Genomic DNA, 12,715 nt, shown 5'->3' on the forward strand with positions numbered 1-12,715 from the left:
ATTACTGACTTTAAAAACTAATAACTTAAAACTGCTACAAAACAAATGGTCCAAAAAACATTCCTTTCCTCCTGAAACTTTTGTGATGCATTGTAATCATTAACTAGTCCTTTACTATTAAATTTAAATGGTCAATTGAGACAAATAGTTCTGAGGCTATTCTTCCATCACTGAATAAGACTGGGGTAGCAAGTGTTGTACAGAATATTCATTTAGCCTTCTGGGCCTTTTGTGGAGAGGTTGTGACCTTGCCTTCTTGTCAACTGCCTTGACCCCAGCAGCAACAGTCTGCCTCATATCACAAAAAGCAGCACAGAGGAGGATAATCATAAAAGCTCTCCACATATATAGGCTTTTCTGGATCCACATCAATGATGACAGCATTATCACATTCCAGGAATTAAAGACTATTTTTCAGGTGCTTACTAGAATGATGACCAATCTTCTTCAGTTCAGCAAATTTGCAAGCAACGTGAGCAGTGTGACAATCTAGAATGGGTGCCTAACCAGCACTGATTTGGTATGGATGGTTCAGGATGATAACCTGTGCTGTAAAGGCAACTGCTTTGAGGGACAGAACAGTTTTGCCATCACCAGCCACATTACACAGCAGACATCTTTGACAGACACGTTCTTGACACTGAAACCAACAGAGTTTCTCAGGTAGAGCTTTCCTCAAAGCTTCATGGTGCAGTTGTAAGATTGATGGACTGTGTCCAATTGTTCAGTAATGAAGAGAATCAGCTATACCCAGAGAGAGAACTATGAGAAATCAGTGTGGACCACAACATAATATTTCCATTCTCTCTGTTATTGTTTACTTGCATTTTTGTTTTCCTTCTCAGGTTTTTTTTACTTTCTTTATAGATCCGATTTTTCTTGTACAAGAAGATAACTGTATAAATATGTATACATATATTGTATTTAACATTATACTTTAACATACTTAATATGTATTGGATTATCTGCCATCTAGGGAAGGGGGTGAGGGGAAGGAGGGGAAAAGTTGGAAAAGAAGGTTTTACAAGGGTCAATGTTGAAAAACTACTCATGTGTATTTTTTGTAAATAAAAGCTATAATAAAAAAAAAGATTGATGGATTGTGGAAGAGATCATCAACACCCCTACTTTCAATAATTCTATATGTCCAGCAGGTATAGTACCAAGCCTACAATCTTTGGGGGTAAATGCAGAGACTTCTCAGTTGGATAAGTTGGTGGCAAAATGCAATTCAAAGCTCCAAACAATGTAGTTCCATTAGCATTGCCATCCCTATGAATGACTTTTCAGCTCAAAAAGCATGGTTCTAGCATGATATTTTCATTCCAACCTGGAACCCATACAAAAGCTAGTGTCAGGGTTGTAACCGCTTTTTCTTCATATTGGTATTGACTTCTTTGATAATTTTGTAGGTTGTTTCACACCTAGTGAGGTTGTCAGAAGGGCTCTTTCAAATTCACCAACACTGCAGTAATCAGGAAGCACACACAATATGATGTCATCATGTTCTTGATAGAATTTTTGTGTCCAATGGTCACATATTATTTGCTGAGCTCAGATTTCCACAGGGAGATATCAATAGTGATACCGTGTTCATGTTAACCCTTGGGCATATGTGGAAGTTTCCCCCCCCCCCATCTCAGCAGCTTCCTTCTCCAAACTTCTCTAGCAATTGTATCACATTTAAAGATGAGGTGTCCAATTGTGGCGAATTTACCAGAGTCTATGTATCCAGTGACTGCAGTGTTAATGTGAATCTTTTCCTTGACTGTTAGTGTGACAGTGTAGCAGTGATTTTCACAATAACCATGTTCAGGTAGCAATCTTATTGCAAAGACCAACTCTTCTTTTTTCTTAAATTCTCTTTCACTGTTGAAACCATCACCATTTTTTCAGTGATCCAGGCTTCCAACTTTAATATCATCTTCAATTTCTCTCTTACATACCCCATATAATCAATCCACTGCCAAATCTTGTCATTTCTATTTTTCTCCTCTACATCTTTATTATTTCTCTCATGTGCATCTTTACTGTTATAGTCTTCTACATGTTCATGCCTCATGCCTTTTTCCTCTCAAATCTATCCTCCAGTCAGCTATACAATGTGATTTTTCTGAAGCGTAGGTCAGACTGTGCCACCCCTCTGCTCAATGAAATATAATGATTCCCTATCATCTCCAGGATCAAATATAAAGTCCTCTAGCATTTATAGCTCTGTATAACCTGCCTCCTTTCTCTCTTTCCATTTATTTTATGCCTTAGCCCTCTCCACACACTTTACATTCAACTACCCTGACCTACTTTCAATTCCTTGAACAAATCAATTCATCTCTTGATTTTATACATTTGCATTGATTATTTTTCATGCCTTGTGTTCCCTCACTCTGCTTTTGTTTCCCTTGCTTCCTTCAAGACTCAGTTCAAAATCCACTTTCTGTAAGAGACCTTTCCCAATTCTCCCAGATGCCATTTCTATTCCCTTTCCCCTATCTTTCGTGTATTTATCTTGTATATGCCTTGCTATTTCTTCATGTTATTTCTTCTATTAAAATGTACATTCCCTGAGAGTAGACACTGTCTTCTTTTTTAAACTTTTTTTTGTATCCCCAATATCTATATAGTGTCTGTCAAATAATAAGCCTTTTAAGTGCTTGTTGACTGCCTAATTGACTGACTGACTAACACTCAGAGATCTCCAATAATGAGATGAGCTGCCTAAAACAGCTACCTAAGAAAATGCTCTGTTTAGCATTAATCTTTAAGCAGAGACTGGATGCCAACCTGACAGGGTTGTTGTGGAGAGGGTTCTTACATATGGTTGGACTAGGTATTTTTCATGGGGAAAAAGTGGTAGTGCAACAAAAACAAATTCCCCAGCTTTACACTTTGCAGTGCTGCAGCAGCAGCACTTGGTGCTGCTGTTCATTATTAACTATTGTTTTCCATGATTCAGTTGTTTCATAGTTTTGAATGTTTATGATTTCTAAGAAAAAACTGAGCTTCAGTGAAGGCCAGAACTTAACGTAATTCAATATATTCAATTTAAATGAAACAGAAATGGTTTGATATAAAAATATTGAAATGAAACAAAATCACAGGTTGTTGGCATTGTAAGTAAATCTTAAAATTTAGAATAATAGATAATAGAATTGTTGAAGCTGAAAAGGAATTGAGAATATAGAATGTTAGAACTACCAGACTTTAGACATTATAATTCAGTAACCCACAACCCTCCCAAGTATTGACTGAACCAGATTAAAATGTAATTAGAAAATATTTAACAAAAATAAAAATATAACAAAAGATAAATAATATTAATGTGTTTTTTCTAAGTTAATATGAAATCCTTGAGGATCCTTGTGCATAGTTCTATCTGAGTTTGCTACATTGAAAAAAATCTAGCCCATCATCTCAGAGACCAAGAAACTGAGGATTAAAACTTAGATAATGATTCGAAATTCACTGTCTTTTCCCTAGACCTGGCTCCTCTCTCCTTTCTTCTGCCTTTCCATCTCTGTCCCATGTTTCTATGGATCTGTGGAAGTCAGTTTCTTCTGCTAAACCTAAAAGCACTTTGTAAAATTTTAGGCCACATTATAATGGCAAGTTGTAATAAGAGTGGGTGAATATAAGTTAAAAAAAAATCCAGAATGTCATTTCCTATGATAGTTGGATTCTAGGGAACACATCTTGTTAGAAGAAATTCCTTGAACTACATTTCCCAAGAGGCTGTATGTCTGTCAACATAACAGTAGCATTGCCCAACAAGGGTAAGTCTTGAGTATCAAGAGATACAAAAACATTGGCTGCTGAAAAAATGTTGTGAACGAAGATGGAGAAAACAAGTCATGACTGCTCAAAACATGAATAAAAGAGTACATGGAATAATATTGTCATGTTTTTCTCAAATCCAGATCTAGAATTCCAGGCATAATCCAGATGGCCATGAAACCAAGGTAAGAAATTATAGATTCATAGTTATAGAATTTAAGTGACATGCTCAAGGTCACAAAGCCAGTAAGAGACAGAGTCTGGATTCAGATTCAAGTTGTGATTCCAAATTTACCTTTTTCCACTGATCTCTTCTTCTCTTACACTAGCCTCTTTTCACAGATCTCTAGTATGTCTCCTCCACCATCTTAAGAAGCTTTAGAAGATCTCCAAACTGCCCCCAAAAGGCTCCTGAAACCTTTATGAAGTAGAAAATAGTGAATTTAAATATTTTTCCACCCTGGGTAATAAATTCAGAGATTTCTAGTTCCTTTTCTCAAATATGCTTTCTTAAATCACAACATGATTTGTGATAATTAAAGAGACAACTAAATATAATCCTCTTGGAATTTATAAGGAGTTGTTTTCATTTGTGTGTAGAAGATAGAAAAATGGCTCTATTCATAAATTTTCTCTCCTTTTAGTTACATTCCCATTATAGCTAAAATAACTATTATATTTCTGGTCTTGGGGCAGGTATGTGGCCCCATGGATACAGTGTTGAGCCTTGAGTCAGGGAGACACCTTTTCTTGAGTTCTGACCTCTGAGATTTAGTAGTTGTGTAACACTGAGCAAGTCACTTAACCTTGTTTGCCTTAGTTTCCTTATCTGTAAAATACCCTGGAGAAGGATATGCAAACCCTCCCAATATCTTTGCCAAGAAAACCCTCAATAAGATCATGAAGAGTCAGATATGTCTGAAGTAACTGAACAGTCTTTCTGAGCCTTGGTCTGGGAATAGGGAGTATTGTACTCGTGGCTTAGGCCAACATCTGTATAATCAAATATTCCAAAAATTTTAGATTGAACCTATACAAGATTCCAGAGCCAAAGTATGAGGGTGATCTAGCAATACAATGATGGTGATGGTTAATAATGGGTATGATAACATGAATAAGGTCAGTAACCATAAGACATTTGGGGTTTTTCTATCAGTGAGGGGTCAAGTATAGATAATCTGGTAAGTAGAGAGCATTTACAACTCCCTGTTTAAAACTCCAGAGCATTCAGATTTATTAATATCTTCCTCAGTATATAGCATCAGAATCTTATAGATTTTTTTTTTTTTTTGCTGTGGCAGCCCAGATGGGTTAAGGCAGGGTGGGGCTGAGCTGAGCTAAGGCTGTGGTGGAGTTGTCCAGGTAGCAAAAATAACTTCACACAGAAATAGATTGAGCTCTCGGGGACTGAGCTGGCAGTGTAACAGGCATTGATTTGGGTGGACTAGAGTTATCTTCAGGAAGACAACCAATCTGGATAACAAACAAAGTCTATTGAAGGATTTGTTTCCATGGAGTCTTAGGAAGAAGATGGCTTATGTTTTGTTAATTCAGTGAAACTATGTTGGCTGCCTGTGGGAACTCACCAACTTTGAGATGATTTAGAAGCCCTTTGCAACTTAAGCCAACAATAAAATGCTCGGGGCTCCTGCCTCTAGTTGGCTCTAGAACCTATAGGTGAAAATCAAGGAGAATCAAACTTTTATCCCAGGTGAATTAACTTACTATACAATCAATCTTCTGCAAATTTTTTTTTCAGGTTTGTTTCATCAACTGTAATAATGATTTGGGGAAGGGGCAGATGATTTAGGTGACCTTAAATTTCTGAGATTCTGTGCTGTAAAATTTTAGGTTCTTAGGTTCCACACCATCTCTACTGCCATCATTCTATGATCATTCCAGTTGTCTGTTCCTGTTGTCTACAGAGTCAGAAAGAATGTGGTAGAGAAGAGGCATCATGGGACAGTAAAAAGAAAGGTGACCCTGAGTTTGAGGATCTAGATCCAATTCTTAGATCTTCATCTTATACTCTCTGTTCTTTAGTGTCATGTCACCGTTAGGTAGAGGCCATGATTTCCTCATGTATAAAAGGAGATTGGACCAGATGACCGGCAAGTTTCTTTTAATTATGATTTCATGTATATGAAACACATATGGATGTGATCCAATGATTCCACACATATGACACTTCTACCTTTGAGGATGCTAGAGACTAGAAGCTGTGTAGAGGACATAATCAATAACCTCACAAATAACTTCACCATTGTGTGAACTTAAACAAATCACTTGTTTGTCTTCATTTGTGGAAAGTTGAATAAAGTTTGACTAGATGACTTCTGAGGTCCATTTCATTGACAACATTCTATGTTCTATGTTCTTTCATTCTGAATTCTAAGGTACCTTCTGGCTCTAATATCCTAGAATTCCATGAAGAGGATATCACAGACTTCTCCTACACCTTCTCTTTTTGAGGTCTTTCCTTAGGCAGTGCTTGAGAGGGAATAGTGATCTTCTTTAGCACTGAATGTTCCACTGGACTCAGAAGATCTTCCTCTCCCCTCCTAATCATTTTCCCTCTTCCCTATTCATATCTTCCCTTCCCTTTTGTCCTTTTTCCTTCCTCTCTTCAATCTTCTTTTCCTTCCCTCCCTTCCTCCTTTCCCTTCTTTGTCCACAAGAGGGTATATTAGAGCTTTGTAAGGCGAGACTGAACTAGGAAGAGCAGCAGTAGCCCCATCACCCTTGTAATCATTCACAACCATCCAAGCCTGAAGATCCATGGCGGAAGGCCAACGGGAGATGCACAGTTCCTGAGGGCCAAGCTTAAACTAAAACAGTCATGTCATATCAAAGTAGAGTGGAGAAAACATTCTTCTATTCCCACTACTCATCCAAGGAATTAGAAGTGCTTAGTTCTATCAGGGCTTTGCAACTTGTTCCACTTGGGACCTTATCCAAATCAATTCCCATCTTTTGGACTCAGTTTCCCCATCTGTGCATCAATTTAATTATTTGCAAAATGGGGACTATTTACTATGTGATCCCCATCTCCCTCAGTCTAATTTCTGCCTTTTCCCTCCCTTGTTTTGGCTGCTTTGGGGAAAGTAGAATAAAGGAAATAAGCACATAAAAGGTGTTGCAGTAGATAGAATTTTTGGCCTGTCACCAGGGAGGCTCATTGTCATGAGTTCAAATTTGGCTTCAGATACTACTAGCTGGGTGATCCTGGGCAAGTCACTGTGTACCTCAGTTTCCTCATCTGTAAAAAGAGTTGGAGAAGGATATGGCACTCCTATATCTGCCAAGAAAGCTCCAAAGGGAATCATGAAGCAAAAAGCAGGTAAGTATAAGTGGCATTGTTCAACAGAAGAAGAAAGGTGCCAAGAATTAGAGGATAAGGTCAGAGAAAAGGAGGCAGAGGAGGCAAGATAGCAATCAGAAAAGAATGTCTATTTCTGCTTTGTTCTTGCCTCCACACCTTTGAGTAAACATCAGATAAGGAGCTGGAAAAGAGTTCTGACAAAAAAGGACCTGGCTTTACAAAATGCAAATTTCCACTGTATCCCGAATTCATATTTTGTGCTATAAGTAACCTCTTTTTCCAAATTTGTGCCTTCTACAGCTTGGCCCTATTGGATATTTGAGTCAAACATTAATTACAAACTTTATTGGATCATCCATATGTTTTTGCTCAATTAAAGGAAAGGCTGGGGGGAGGTGGGGTGAGATGTTAAGAAACTGAACTCTGCATTTTCTAGAAAACCTAGATTTGGAATAGTACAGTATGTGCTGTATCCAAAAACTGCTTAGATCTTAAAGAAGCACTGAACAGGCAGCTCCATATTATACTGTTTATTATTCATTGTTCTATTGCCTTTATTGATTCTATGAAAAGAGTAAGATCTTATAAGCAATAGCTAAGTACATTTTTCTGTTCCTATAGGAACAGTAATTTTCTTATGACAAGATCATATGATTAAGATCAGTGGAATTTAGTGAGCTAGGGAAGAGGTAGAATTTGCTAGAGATAGATCTTTCTAAATTCAAAAGACTTGAATATTGGTCTGATGACAGGTTATATTTTTTACCAAATGTTTCAGGAAATTGTAGGACAGCAATGGCTGTTTTTCAGAAACCAGTTCCATGGTCTTAGACAACTGGTACGGGGTAACTAGGAAGGAAACAAGTATTTATTAACACTAATTACATGCCTGGCATTGTGCTAAGCACTTTATAAATATTATTTGATTTATCATTTGATCCTTACATTAATCTGGGGAGATAGTGGCTATTATTATCCTTATTTTACAGTTAAGGAAACTGAAATCAAATGACTTGTCTAGGATAACACAACAAATAAGTACCTGATATTGAATTTGAATTTAGATTTTTCTGACAGTAGGTCCAGCAATCTATCCATTATAATGGAATAGTTGAGCTGCTATCACTTGACCATTGAATTAGGGGGCACTAGCCCAGATCCTATCAAGAAGTGGGTTTGGAAGTGTCTTTGTCCTAAAGTCTATTGTGATATGTACAAGCACAGCCTACTTTACTTTCAGCATAGATCTAGTTCTCTGTAACTATCAATTACTCAAACAGGTTTTTGTCAACTGAGCCCCTTCCAGGACTAGGGTATCAGATACCTGTGCCAACAGGGAACCAAATGTACATGTCAGGTATTTGTAGAGTTTGGATTGTATCCTTCATTCCCATCTTAAAATAAGACAAAGGAACTGGCACTGAGGTTGACATCAGGCAGGCCCTTGGGGGAATTGGTTATACAGTGTAGTTGCTGACCCAGATCAGTGATCCAATCTTCCTGAGGCCTCCATGTCGTTTGAAGAAAGAAGTAGTAGGTACCACTGCTACAACTTGTAATGTAGTCAGTCCTCATTTCTTCCTCTTAAATTTTTTTCTTCCTTAATTCTACTAAGTCTTGGAAGGATGAAGCCCATGACTTATAATGTGACTCCCACCAAAAGGGAGACATTATTCAAAAGGAATAGGATAGATTCTTTTTTAAAGGGAGAGAAGAGAATAATATTATATATTGAGAAAACATACTCGTGAGAGAATGTGAAAATCAGAGTGGGGAGAACATTTTGGTTAATCAATTAACACATTTATAAGTAACTACCATATTTACATTCATATCCCTAGAATTTATCATAATATAATATATAATATATATAATTATATATAACTTAATACATATGATTATAATATAAAATAAATGTGTAATATAATATAATTATATATTATAAATGTAATGAACATAATAAACTTAATATAAATATAAAAGTATATATTCAAGCTGGGAGTATATAGCATAAAGGTAAATATTTGCAGCTACATAGAAAATAAAGTAATTTTTCAAGAGAGGTACTAACAACTGAGGAAACTGGGAAAGGCCAATTTGAGTGAGAAAAATTAGCTGAATATTATATATTAGCTGAACCCTGAAGAGGAAAAAGAGGAAGAGAAGAAGGAAGAGGACAAGAAAAAGGAGGAGGAGGAGGACGAAAGAAAGAAGGAAAAAAGTCAGCAAGAGAGGGAAGAAGGGAGAAAGAGAGAGAAAGAAGAAAGGAAGAAACAGAAAGAAAAGAAAAAGAAAGGAAAGAGTAAAGGAAGAAAGGAAATAAGAAAGAAAGATAGAAAATTGTATTTGGAAAAGAGCAGATTCGAAAGTAAAATTGGCCTGCTGCTCCAGGTGCATTAGATAATGAATCTCAGAGTTGAAAGAGTATTCAGAAGCTGCCTAGTCTGACCACTACCCAGGGGTGTGTTAGAGCCAGCTCCAAAGGGACTATTCTATTGCTAAATTTTCAATGTGAGCATTTATACCTAGAGCTTGATTTGTTGTTTTGTGATTTTCTAGACCTAAAGTACTATAGAAAATGTTAATAATATATATCATATTTAAAAGTGATTCCTGAGACACTTCTTGTTCCTCCTCCCAGCCAGTTGTTAAACATTTACTAGCACATCACTGCCCATACCTAAATATTGATCCCTTTAAAACATGCTCACCAAGTTCTTGTCCAAATTTTGATTGAAGAACTCTAGTGAGGAAGAACATACTAACTCCCAAAGCATCCCATTCTGCTTTTGGATAGTTCTAATTCTTAGAAAATTATTCCCTCCAAATTGATTCTTCCTTTTGGGGACATAGAGAGTGAATCTACTGCCTCTTCCATGTACACTAGTTTTTCAAATATTTGAAGAAGGTTTAATGTCCTACCACACTCTCACTTCTCCCAGGTTCAATATTTCCAGTTCTTTCAACCAAATCTCACATGGCATGCTCTCTTGTCCCTTCACTATTCTGATAGCCTTCCTCTGTATATCACTTTCCAGCTTATCTATGTCCTTCCCAAAATATGATGTCTCAAACTAGACATCCTATTTCAGAGGTGCTCTGCCCAGGATAGAGCACAGTGGGACCTTTGTCTTTCTAGTTCTAGATGCATTGTCTCTTCTAGTACAATCTCAGACATCTCTGGATGTTTTCTCATATTACTTTCTAATATTGAACTTGCAGCTATTTTGAACCCCAGATTCTTTTCAAACAAATAACCATGCAGCCAAATAATCAACCAGACTTATTTTACCCCTTTGAAGTTGATTTTTTAAAAATCTAAATTACATTTTATTTTTTCAATCAGCAAAAATCTGTTTTTTCTTTCTCCTACCTCTGCCCTCCTTTGTAGCAAAAGAAAAAAGAATGTTATAGATATGTATAGTCAAGCAAAATGAATTCCTGAATTAACTATATCTTCCTAAAAAGTCTCAATATGTACTGAGTGCTTTGCTTTTCTATGAGGAGATAGAATATTTCATTACAAGTCCTCTGGAATCAAAATTGGTCATATTTCATGAATCAAAGTTTCTTAGTCTTTCATAATTCTTTGTTTTTCATGACAATGTAGAAATTTGGTTTTTTTTTTTCTTTCTTTCTTTTTTAATTGTCGAGGCATTGGGGTTAAAGTGACTTGCCCAAGGTCATATAGCTCAGTAAGTATTAAGTGTCTGAAGCTGGCTTTGAATTCAGGTCCTCCTGACTTCAAGGTTGGTGCTCCATCTACTATACTATGTAGTTTCCCCTGGAATTTGTTTATTTGTTTACTACATATGTGTATCAAAGACTTTGTTCTTTCTTGGTGGGGGGGAGGTGAAGGAGGTAGAAAGTAGAAAAAGAGAAAATTTGGATCTAAAAATAAAAAATTAGCATAAAATTTAAAAGTTGTTTTTATTTACAATCTTGTTTTTGTATAAATTGTATTCATTCTGCATTAGTTCATACAGATTTTCCCGGGTTTCTTTAAAGTAACTTTATCATTTTTTAATGCCATGTTAATATTCCTTCACAGCTATATAACATAATTTATTCAATTATTCTCCAATGGTTGGGCATCCCCTCATTTTCTAAATCTTTACTGCAAAAATAACTGATATAAATATGTTTGTACATCCTCAAATATAGTGTGTTTTGCTTTGAACTAATTTTTCCTTTAATCTATTCTCCCTCTTATTTCCCCTTTTCTCCCCTTTCCTTCCTGTTTCCCTGTTAAATAAAACATATTTCTGTATCTTCTTCTTTGTATATCTTTCTCTTCTTTGACTAGCTCATGTGAGAAAGTGTCTATCTACCTTTTCCTCTTCTACTTCTGTTTGTGTACCCCAACTATATGAGATTTCCCCCATCTATCCTCTCTTTTCACATATCTCGCACCCTTTATCTTTCTTCCCCTTTCTTTCTAGCCTTCTTTTTACCTTATTAAGGCATAGCTGGATTTCTGTCTAACTGTAACCCCTCTATAATCCCTGATGAAGGGATTCTGAGAGGATACAAACCATGTCCCCATATTATAATATAAACAGTTTAACCTTATTTATTCTTTTATGATTGTTCACTCGTGTTTGCCTTTTTAATGTTTCTCTTGTCTGCTGTGTTTGCACTCCAAAGTTTCTAGTTTAAAAAAAAAATTGCACTGATGTTTGCACCAGGAATGCTGGGAAGTCCAGTACATTCTCCATCCCTGCAACCCCTTCCCCCAATTAAAGTATGACTTCTAAATCATGTATAATTTTGGTTACATCTCCTTGAATTTCTTATTTCTGTTTGCTTGCAGCATTAATTTCTTTGAAATGGAGTCTCTGGATTTTGGCTATAATATTCCTAGGAGTTTTTATTTCAAGGTTACTATTAGAAGGTGTATTCTTTTCATGTCCAATTTACCCTCTGGTTCTGAGAGATCTGGAAAGTTTTCTTTCATTGTTTCTTGGAAAATGTTATATAAACTATTTTTTTTGATAGTGGTTTTCAGATAGTTCAATGAGTCTTAATTTTTTTCTTCTCCATCTTGTTTTCTAAGGCAGTTATATTTACTTTTAAGATACTTTAATTTTTAAAAATTCATTTTTATATTTTGACTTTGTTTTTCAAAATTATTTCTATTTCATTAAATATTTCCCAATTATGTAGAAAAAATTACTAATCATTTTAACAATCATTCTCTTCCTCCCTTTTCCCTTCCTTGAGAAGACAGGCACTTTGATTATGATATACATTTGAAATCATGCAAAACATAATTCCATGTTAGCCATGTTGCCATGTCCCCTACCTCCATTAATGTAATAAAAATTAAGTTTTAAAAGTGCACTTTAGTCTGCATTCAGAGTTCATCAGTTCTCTCTTAGGAGGTGGAATCGTGAATTCTTTGGAATTGTTTTGGATCATTGTCTTGATCAGGGGTAGCTAAGTCTTTCACAGTTGATAATCTTGTTTTCCTGGTTCTGCTCATTTTACTTTGTATGGGATAGAAGTTGGAATTGTTCCATTCCTGAGTCAGCATGGCTTTTTTGCTTCTGAACTTGCTTTTTCCTTGGTACATACTGCAGGGCCTTGGACAGTATACTCTTCACCCTGGAATATGCCCCT

The 12,715-nt window shown here is 36.1% G+C and overlaps 1 pseudogene; it reads right to left on the reverse strand.

The window, feature by feature from the left end:
• Window positions 1-208: 208 nt before the first annotated feature.
• LOC100934565 lies at window positions 209-1,951 on the reverse strand (annotated as a pseudogene).
• Window positions 1,952-12,715: the final 10,764 nt, after the last annotated feature.

This window comes from Sarcophilus harrisii, chromosome 2 (assembly GCF_902635505.1).
Source record: "Sarcophilus harrisii chromosome 2, mSarHar1.11, whole genome shotgun sequence".
Lineage (NCBI taxonomy): Eukaryota > Metazoa > Chordata > Mammalia > Dasyuromorphia > Dasyuridae > Sarcophilus > Sarcophilus harrisii.